This window comes from Lycium barbarum, chromosome 5, assembly GCF_019175385.1.
Source record: "Lycium barbarum isolate Lr01 chromosome 5, ASM1917538v2, whole genome shotgun sequence".
Classification (NCBI taxonomy): Eukaryota; Viridiplantae; Streptophyta; class Magnoliopsida; order Solanales; family Solanaceae; genus Lycium; species Lycium barbarum.
The window spans coordinates 65,503,831-65,515,521 of NC_083341.1; the positions used below are offsets into that span (position 1 = coordinate 65,503,831).

At 37.7% G+C, this 11,691-nt stretch overlaps 1 long non-coding RNA gene across 1 annotated transcript; it reads right to left on the reverse strand.

The window, feature by feature from the left end:
• Positions 1–8,696: 8,696 nt before the first annotated feature.
• On the reverse strand, positions 8,697–11,104 carry LOC132642505 (uncharacterized). The gene is made up of 3 exons (XR_009583203.1): positions 10,855–11,104; positions 10,033–10,083; positions 8,697–8,962 (listed from the first exon to the last, which is right to left on the reverse strand). It is a non-coding gene; the product is annotated as an uncharacterized LOC132642505 (long non-coding RNA).
• Between the last annotated feature and the right edge of the window lie 587 nt (positions 11,105–11,691).

The following is an 11,691-nucleotide window of genomic DNA, read 5'->3' on the forward strand; positions in this document are numbered from 1 at the left end:
TGCAACACATACATATACACGGCCAACATGCATATACTTCTAACACACAAAATTTTCATGCTTTTCATTCATTTCCACACACTACATCATACATACATCTTCCATAACACAACAAAAGCATAAAATCCTTACCTTCTCCAAGACTTTCCACTTGGGGTTAAGGTTGCTTTCTTGCCAAGATAATTATATCACCTTGAAGAGAATCTTGTGCTTAGTAATAATCCCACAAGAAATGAATTTTTGAACCAAGGATTTGGCTCCAAGAATTTTTTTCTTTCTCCTTTCTTTCTTTCTTTCTTCACCCGAATTGCTCTTTTTTTTTTCCTCTTGTTTGTTTTTGTTCTTTCTCCTTGTTTCTTGAAGCTTCTTATAAGCTTATCCAATATGTATATTAATCCACTTAATAATTTTTGTGGATTTGGGCCCCTTGTGGCCGGTTGGGCCTCTCCCAATTGGGCCTCATTTTCTCTTTTTTTTTTAGCCCACTTGGCTAATTATTGTAATTCATGGAACAAATTTCCAAAATTCCAATTTTGCCCTTGGCCTCCTTTCGTAATTCCACACCAACGTATTCATAACCGACACATTCATACCTAATAAAGTCCAAATATGGCCCTATTCATTACAAGTCAAGTTATCTCAAATATTTTTTGAATATGCAAAAATGTCGGATGTAACACTAAACACACATTAGGTGAACTCCCTTAACTTTTCTACTTCTAATCAAGAATTCATATTTCACAAGTAAGACTAAAAAGCAAGTATCACATAGGAGAAAAAGTAGCATAAATGGATGAATGGAGGTATGAATGCAATGTATTGGCCAATATCAATCCTAGTACACACATGCTAGTGGTCATTCCGTCTAGACATGACCCATGGGAACTCACAAGGTCCATATGCCCATTGCGGCTTGCAACCCGATCCCATGTTGTGCCGTGCAACCTAATCCTATAATTTGTATATGTTGTGGCATGAAACCCGATCTCATAAATCATCGTGGATATGTAACTTCAATCTTACCTTTTGCTGCCTTAAAGACTACCTCATATCTCTTTTTCCACAACTTATTCGTTAACCATGAATGAATGAATACATGTATGCAAACTATCATGTGACATATATCATGAAGTTGTGGAATGGATAAGCATATATCATGGAATCTCATAAGTTCAAATTGAGTATCAACATGCATCATTCTTTCATAATTTATATGGGTCATGGAGTGATGAGGTAAATGATGTCATAATAGCAAGTATTCATCAAACATGGCTATCATGCCCACATAAGCAAAAACCAAATCAGCCTAGTGAATTTATCACCACAACCAATGCTCGTAGGCCTAACATGCATTCCTCGTCTCAATACATTACTTTACATTAACTACCCTAATAATTACACCAGTACCCACCCAAGTTCTCATCACCGTCACTAGGTGGGACCCTCTTTCACGCCCAAAACTCCTTCAATATTTATAAACTATATACGTCCTCCAATCAGAGTCTAAAGAGTAAACCGTAACATACCTCGAAATCGAACATGAGCCACGAATCCACAAGTCGAAGCATTTTCCTTTCGAAAGTGTTAACGAATGATCAAACTCTACCAAATATAGAATCTACATTAAAATACGAATCCATAGATACTGATATTGTTATATTATAGTTTCGGACCCAAAAAGTCACCCAAAAAGGCAATTCTGAGCGCCGAAGGTCAAAACTGTAATTTCATTGCAAAATCAGATCCAATATAGTCAAAACAGTAGTCTATGAGTTTAAATGAATCCAATGATTGCTATACTTTGATTCAGAACCCAAAAAGTTAACTCCGAGTCCCTAAGGGAAAAACTAAAATTTTATTTAAAAATTGCTTTACCCAGAGCTTATTAGTCTAAATTCAGAAAATCCAGTCAAAAGCCATCATCTTGATCCTCAAATCCATGATTTGTCACTTTTCAACTTTTGGGTTCAAAACCCCAATATTCCTCAACCAAACATGGATAAAAATGATAACCAACGGAACTAATCATGGGGAAACATCAAAATAGATGTTAGATACTTCCCCCTCATTGAGTCGAGAAGAATGCCGCGAAAATCACCTCAAACGGAGCTCTAGAACTCAGAATGTACCCAATATACTAAATATTTCGGATCTGTTCGATTTAAACACTTTCCAAGCATATTTCCTTCTTCGTGATCGCAACCTACCACGTATCTCAATCGTAAGACCCCCCCCACCCCCCCCCCCCCCCCCCCTCTTTTTTTTTTACCGGAAACCAGCAATGCATTTTCAAAGTAAATAGTCATATCTCCCTCATACGACGTCGAAACGCGACGATTCTTGTTGTTGTAGCTCCGGAATCACGATAACGATCTAGCGGTTCAATCAAAATACAACTCAAAGGTCATTTTCTCAATATGATACCCTTTATACTCAAACAATATCAAAACCAAAAACAAACACCATACAACCCAAACTCACTAGAAGCTAACCAAAATTTGTGGACAAGTCCAAAATCATCATATGAAGCTGGTCAAACTCTCAAAACATCCAAATGAGACCGTCTTGACCTGATGTTGCCCGTGGTCAACTCCAAATCATCTCAAAAGTTAGTTTATCAACTAACCACCTAAATCGCACCCGAACCTCTCCTGAACTGAACCAACGACTCAGAACCAATGACTCGACTAAGTAATAAATCACATTCCAAACGTAATGAAATTGACAAAATATTGAAAAAGACTCATTAACCTCTGATGTTGACGTTGGTTAACCATTCTCATTTCTTAACTTTAGGATTTTAAAAATTTGTTTTTCCTTACCCAAAACTCACCTGAAAGCTTCGGGAATCGAGCCATCCATTCCCGGAGGTCATAATCATCAATAGAAGCTAACGAGACCAACAAATTTTGAATCCGGGTCTTATTTCTTCCCTTGACCATCTTTTCACCATAAATAGACATATTAAATGCTAAAACCGACTTAATGTCAAAATCCAACCAAACGAACTCTAAAATTAGCTCCGTCAATTTCTACAGGTCATAAACAATATTAAAAATCTAATGGAATCTTAAAATCACCAATCAGAGCACGTTTTACCCAAATGATCAATTACTCTAAATACTTAAATACTAGAATTTTCAAAACGAATCATTCTCCAAAAGTGAATCAAATGATATCTGTTTTCACTTCAAATTTTGTAAGCAAGTCAAAATAATTATTACGGAGCTCCTGGAATAGACAACATACAAAATAGAGCATCATTTTTCAAAATGACCGACTAGATCGTTATAATAAGGATTATGCTATGAAAGGGAAATCACCAATAAACTCTGTTGCTTTTCAATTATTTTTTAAAATAGACAAATTTTTTGTACTGGAGGATGAGTACATGGAGGAGGACATAGACCTTGGCCTCCAGAACAAAATAAAGACTGATGGAGACTCTCCATATAGTTAGATGAAACAAAAATATTAGCTTGTTATATGAGATGTTCTCCATAGCAAGTGGCATAAGCTGGTTGTATTCCATAGCAAGTGGCATAAGCTTGCTGTAACGAAAGTAAGCTATACAAAAGTTATGGAAATCGGTCCATATGACACTGTTAATAGAGCATCCATCATTAATGACAAAATGGTTTCATCTTGGTCTGATTCTGAAGTTGGGAAGTCCCCATTGGTCCAAGCTCAGTGAGGCAGCAATGTTCTGAGGGAGAGATTTTAAATTGTCTATGAGAGTAAATCCATTTCTCGTTTCTCCCGGATTAGCCAATTGGTCTGCAACCTTTTTACCTTCTTTGAAAGTATGAACAAAAGTGAAATTATAGTTGCTAGAGAGATAGATAATATGTTGGATGATGTGGTGGATCTACTAGGGAGGATCCATTTTGTCATTAATCATGTTAATGATGAGTTGAGAGTCAGCTTCAATTATCACATTGTTGGGATTTCTGTTTATACACAAGTTCACACCCTGAAGGATAGCTTTGGCTTCTGTATAGTTGTTGCTGCATTGTCCATAGTTATCTGTAGGCTATCACTAAGTTGCCATCAATGTTACTTATAATTCCACCTCCTCCAGCATTTCCAGGGTTGCCTTTGCTGCAACCATCCATATTAAGTTTGATCCAGCTCCCACTTGGTCTATTCCATACCACTGGTTTACTGATCTTCAACTGTTGGACCCTCCCCAAAGTACTGAAAATATTAACCCAACCTGCAGGAAGATTAAAATTAGGACATAGGCAGTTGATTAACATCACTATGGTTCTGTATACTTGATCAGTTATGTTTCTAAGAGACATTTGATGTCGTCAAATCTAGCTTTACATATGATTTTCCATATTTTGTAACACTCCATAAATCTAGGTTAGGTGTGAATGTCTAAACCTAGTATTTGTCACGACCCGTCTAGAGGACCGCAACGAGCACCCGGTGCTAGCCCACCCGGGCACCCTTGGCTTACATATATACTTACATCTAGGTGAGCCATACGACTAAACATACATCTCTTTTTTTATTAATCACGCTAGTCCCATTGGACGACAACATCTTTAAATCATCATTGACATCTATGCCACATCAAATGTATATAAGCCAACGAGGCTATCAAAATATATACAAAATATAGGATGACAAGGCCGGACACGTCTAATCATACACACGTGACTACGAGCCTCTAAGGACAGTATAACATATCACATGAGCGGGACAGGACCCCGCTATGCCCACAATTATGTACACAAAAGATTAAGTACCCAAAAGCTATGGCTCCGAATGAAATGGAGCTCTGCTGTGAAGTCTCTGAGAAAGCAGCTATGGATCAAGCCTGTCTCCCTGTGCACCTGCGGGCATGACGCAGCATCCACAAACAAAAGGACGTCAGTACGAAGAATGTACTGAGTATGTAAAGCATGATGAATATTAATATAGAAGCATAAATAGCAACATAAGAAATAGCATAGGATGGGAGATGGAAATATTGTCGTCATATGCACTTACTTGCCTTTCATAGGAACTTTCCCTTGCTAATACGTATTTGTGTACATACGTCATTATCCGTATTCTATGATAGTACCCATGCCATATTTGTGCTCGTATTCGTATACATGCCCTTATTCACATTCATATACATAGTCATATCATATTCGTACTCATATCATATACATAGCATTTCCATAGCATACCCGACCACGTAGGATCGGTGTTTCATACATACTTGGCCAACCAAGGCTCAAGGTTACTCATACCTGGCCCTACCAAGACTTCAGGGTTATCCGTACCCTCTGTAGAGGTGCGCGCGCGTTACGTAATCGTATACATACTTATTTACATATCATACCCAACCTCATAAGCTTGGGGTTCTATAATAGTCGTACATATACATAATAGCTCATAAACATCTTTACTTTTAATCATCGTTATAATAGTCGTCATCGTTATTAGCATTATAGTCATCATCAATAGCATTATCACTATTATCGTCATCCACCTCTTCTACCTTAATAGGCCTACTCGTAATACGAGAAACTTAGTACAATCGTAGCGTATCAAGAATCGTGAGCTTACAAGCTCGGAAGATCAATTCATTTGGAAGACAACATACTCGTATAGAGGATTTAGATGTTTGGCCAAAGAACCATGCCTTATGAAAGAAGGGTTAGCCTTACATACCTTTCCGTCGCACTATTCTACACTTGCGCGTTCCCCTCCAACGTTAGCGTTTCTACCTTCATTAAAGTCATACTATCATTAGAATCGATAATTGGCACACATGGCTAAAACTAGGGGAAAATCGGACAACATTTCCTTCACATCATAATTCAACTCCCAACGTCAACAATACATTCACAATATCATAACAATGGCCATTAGTCATTCACATTATCCACATTCCTCAATTTACTTTCATTTGCCCATATCTATGGCTATAACACATGATTTCGTCCATTCACATACAATGTCTATTTCATGGTCTTTCCACGTCATTTATAACCCATTCATGTCACAATATAACAACAATCATGATTCGGTTCCAACTAATTCTCTTAATGGCACTATTCATCGTTCATGGCCCATTTTACCATATTCTTCTACACTCCAAGTATTTCAACTCTCCAATATCTTAAACAACATATAAACATCATGAATCTTACCTTAGATGTTGTAGGAACAAGCTTTAGTTGATAATACTCCACTTTGAGCAAAACCCTAGTTTATCTCCATTTGGATTTCTTGACCTTGGATGATCTTGATGGTTTTCTTACACTTAATTCCCTTGATTTATGTTGTTGATCAACAAATAGCCTTGAATTCTTGTGGAATATATGTAGAGAGATGTTCTAGAGAGAAGGGGTGTGATGTAGAAGTGAAATGAAATAAGCCTTGGTCCCCTTATTTAATGACTTAAAAATCTGATTTGAAGTGCACAGTGGTCGTAAACTTGGTTTACGGTCCGTATTTCAGTTTACGGACCGTCCTTCGTGGTCATATTTAATCAAAACAGAACCAGAAACTCAGGCTGGGACATGGTGATTTACGATCATGGTTTACGGGCCGTAAACCACTTTACGGTCCGTATTCCAGGTCGTATTTAACCATTGATCATTTGGCAGAAAGTTTGAAGTTTTGGAAGCCACAATACGACATGGCAGTTTACGGACCGTATACCACTTTACGGTCCGTATTTCATTTTACGACCACTGGCTAGAATGCAAACTTGCAACTTTTCACATTTCCAAAACCTATAATTATTCATTATGGAGCATAACCTCTCTCTTATTGCGATTGCCTTTGGAATCTTATTTAGGGTCATCAAATGTCGTTTCTTACTCATGGAAACATCATACACTCGTGCTCATCACTAGGTCATTCACTCGCGTACCAACGGAAGATTTTTCCGAGGTGTAACAGTATTAAGATGATATTTTAGCTATATGATTCCTTCGGGATGAATTCGGGTGATAAATTGTTGTTTTGAAGTCAAACCAAATAGTGAAGTTCGTAAGAGTTCTCAAACTCGTCTGAATTTCAGTAGGCCTGAATTCTAAGCTAGTTTTGTGAAATTTCGTTTAGAATTTGGGAAAACATCCTAATAAAAGTTGTAGATCTTTTAAATACCTTTCCAACGATATATGGTGAAACTCGAGCGCAGCTCTGTGCTAGACATTATACCCATTTTACTGAACATCATTAGTGCAGTATAAAAATTAGGCGTGCGCGTCGCCCTGGGCATTTCCTTGGGCCACGGCCCAGGCCAAATTTTAGGAAACTCAAAATTTTGACACTGTCGAAATAGATATATTGTTCACATTGCCCTGGGCGATGCACCAGGCCATTTTATGCCTGAAGCGATTTTTCCCGAATTTTATAAAAGCCTAACTTCATTATATGCATTTCTACTTCGTTTTTGGCCGACTTTTTGAGAGGAAACAACCCTAAAACTTTCCCAAAACATATAAGGTAAGTTCTTGATCAATTTCCATCATTACTTCATCAATCTAATATCAAATTAACTTTAGTTCATCTCTCCAAACCCTAGATTCTTGAAAACTCAAGAAAGGAAAATAAGGAGCGTCTAGAACTTCGTCTAAAGGTATGAACTTCGGTTTTCCTGATTTAATTAATGAATTTTAGGCTAGTATACATTATACTACGTGATTGGAATCCAATAATGATTCACGTAAGGTCAAGAATATGTTTGTAGGCTTAGAAAAGCCCTAGTTTTCGAAATGTAAAGAGAGTTCGTGAAAACGAATAAAGCTTTAATCTTTCTCATCTAAATCCATTGTAGATTGATTGTAGAACCTTGGGAATTCCCTTTTTTTAGCTTTTAGTGGGATTTGAGGTATGTCTCTTTTGAAACCTTATTTGGACGTAAGTCTCTTTTAAAAATCCTTTTTTACTATGAAGGTGATTTGCATGTCTCTTTTTGAGCATACTCTTTCGAACAGTTTTTATGAACTCTTGGGTTGTGGTTTGTGTGCGTGAGGTACAAGCCAACATTAAACCTTGTTTGTACTATATTACATATACGCATTCATGATTGTTTCCCTCTCTAAAGGATGATTTAAAATCGAGATATAAAGCTTCGGATTTGAACATGAATTACCCCATAAGGGATGCTTAAAATTGATTTCAGAAAGGCTTGGATATTTCATGTGTTTTGCTTTATGAACGGATTGTGTTGAACTCAAAATGTATATAATGACTTGAAATTGGTTTCTAAACCCATTAATGATTTGAGATACCCCTATTAAAGGGATGATGAACATCATCTATAATGAGTGATTCAACTTCTATGCTATAATTGTGATTTAACTAATTTTCTATGATTCTATTGTTTGTATTTGGCCTAGCTACTCGGGAGGAAGGGTAGTCACTATGGATCTTAGTGGGGCTATCCTAGCCATTCAGGAGGAAGAGTGGCCATCAAAGGTTCTTAACCCCGGTGTGGTGCTTTCCTAGCTATTCAGGAGGAAGGATAGCCATCGAGGGTTTATAATCTTAATGTGGTTTTGCCTAGCTATTCGGGAGGAAGGATATCCTTCGAGGGTAACTGTCACGACCCTACCCCGTGGGCCGCGACCAGTGCCCGAGCTGGGCACCTATACGTACCCGATACCCCAAATTAGCATATTAACAGAATAATAATATAATAATAATATTAGTGGTCGCTACAGAATTTAGCAGAAAAGCAGACTTGGCACACATAGGACGATAAGGCCATCACAGAACAGAATATCCCAAACATATGTACAGAACCCACACAGATGTATCCACAGACCTCTACAGAACATATCATAATCATAAGACGGGACAGGGCCCCGTCATACCCTGAACAAAGTACATATCCAGATAGCAGTGACAGACTGTACCAAAAGATGGGCTCTGTAGAAGAGAGCGCCCCAAATAGCAGAAATAGGATCCTAAACGTGTGGATCAGCGAACCTGTCGTCAGTACCTGCGCGGCATGAAAACGCAGCCCCCGAAGAAAGGGGGTCAGTACGAAATATGTACTAAATATGTAAAGCGGAATCACAGAAGTCAAATCATAATGGTTACAGAAAATGAGTACAGAATCCAGAGTGTCAAATGCATATTTCCAAAACAGACAGAATGCGTACAGAAACATATGTCATATCATATCATATCCGGTCCCTGACACGGGACTCGGCAGACAGAATGTGGCCACCCTCCCGACGCTGGTGCCACTATACAGAGGAATCAGAAAAAGGGGCGTGGCCCCGTATCATATAATGTCATATCAAAATGGCCATACAGATCAGATCAGAATAGGCAGACATGGCACATCATACTCCACAGACCCATGTACGCGTATACCTGCCCCCTCACATCGGGACGCGGCGAACAATGCAGAGAATTTCGCTTGACAACATATCCTGGCCCGGGCTCAGTGTGGGAAACATTGGGACATCCACGAATGGAGTAGTGAGAGACTAATGCAATTTAAAAATATAATAAATGTTTTCAAAGACTCGATGAAGCGTATCAAAGACAAACAAATCCAATGGGGTCGGACGGAATCATAATAAATGTATTTCGGATATCATAATAAATTACAGAAGTATAACTTTCCCGAAGTCATTCCGAGTGTCAAAATAATTTATAATATTTAACAAAATATTTAAAATAATATTCGTTAAGCGATTAGTAGGGTAATTAAAACATTTCTTTCAAAAATCGCTTAAAAAGGAAGCTTTAACACATTAGGGGCAAAACCGTAAATAGCGGGCCCGCCTTGGGACAAACAAGGCGGCGGGCTCAAATTGTGCCCTCTAAGCATATAGTATCACCTAAAAAGGTTATACAAACATTCTATGACTTTCTGAATAATTTAGAGCAAAATTGCATAATTTCAGAAAAAGCGTATCAAAATGGTTCAATTCTACTGAAGGAAAAACTGAAATTTTGTCTTGCGGATTCCGAGGGCCAAGAGGTCCTTCGAGGCCCGGATCCGACCCTAACACACTAGGGGCATGCCAAGGGAAGAATTGGGGTTGCTTTACATACCTTTCGCGCTCCTTAAGCCTTTCCAAACTCACTTCCCGTTTCGTCGAAAAACTGCAATTGGTCAAGTTTACCAATTGTGAATTATTAATGCCATTATTTCAACTTTAAGCATATTTGGCTACCGAAATTTCGGCAGCACTTCCCCTATACATATGACACCCCGAGAATTCAACTCGGCTATAAATCATCAACAACAACCCAAACGACAACAACAATATCAACAATGAACATTAAAAACACAAATATCCTTCAACTAGTCATTTTTCTCACAAGTTGACATAATCTTCAATTCAACCCAACTTTCAACTAAGATCAATAATTTCATATTCAACAACCATCATGATCATCACCATATAGTTCTAGAAACATTTCATATCGTTTTCCTTAAGATATACACTCGATATACATGATATACAATCTTCCGCCAAAATCATAACTTATGCAAAACATCAAATCTTTGGCATACAACTTCATAAGAAGTTTTCAACTTCCAAATTCATCAACCATAATCATAATTCACATCTTAACAACTTCATTTCCATAATATCACAAAATTATTCTAAAGTGACATAATCATCTACATTCCAACTTCAACCAAAATTCATTCAACTTTCATTCCCAATATAATTTCCATCATAACCACAACTAGAATGCAACATAAAATTCAACTCATATATGTATACAACATATATACACCCATGGCTACATATATATATACATACCCACTTTGCAAACTTCCTTATTTCCATAATTTCTACTCATTTCCACATACCACAACATAAACAAACCTTCATAACATAAGAAAAAGGAATTGATTCTTACCTTTTTCTACAAACTTCTTCACTTGAACAAGTTGTCAACTTGAAGAAATAAGTGCTCCTTCTTCCAAAACAATTACACCAAGTTGTAGAGGACACTTAATTTAGTAGGAATTCAACAAGAAAATAATTTTAGAGGCAAGATTTTGAGGGGTGATTTTTCTATGGCCAAACCCGAAATGCCCTCTTTTTGTTCTTGTTTTTCTCTTGTTTTTCCTCCTATTCTTTCTCTTGAAAGTTCTATGGAATTTGGATGATTAAGTGGTCTTTTATTCATTGACCACATGACTTAATTCCATGGGCTTGGATCCTTTTTATGGACCATGGCCGAATGGCTCCTCACTTGGGCCTGAATTTTTTGTTTTTCATTTTTTTGGGCCAACTCGGTTGGTCCCGAGTTGGGCCTAGCCCACTGACCTTTCGACCTTAAAACGTTCATATCTCCTTGTACCGACGTCACCTGGGAACCCACGACCTATGGATGGAAAGCTAATTCAATTATCTACAACTTCTATTTCAAGGTATTTTCGAAATTCCAAACTTACAATACAGTTTTTGCCCCCCAAAGTCAGGTCACCCGAAAACGTTTTCTTAAAAATATTCGTTTGGAGGGTTTCCACTTTGATTTGGTCCAAAGGTACTTCATGAGTTGTGTTTAACTTTACATATGTGATTCATATGACTTTTCAGATGTTCCAAAAAAAATATCGGTATGTGGGCCCCACCCCAGCAGATGCTCCGAGGTTCAAAAATACGGGATATAACATCCTCCCCCCCTTTAGAACATTCGTCCTCGAATGTTAAATTAATCTCATAGGGTTTGAAAATACTTTGGGGGAGT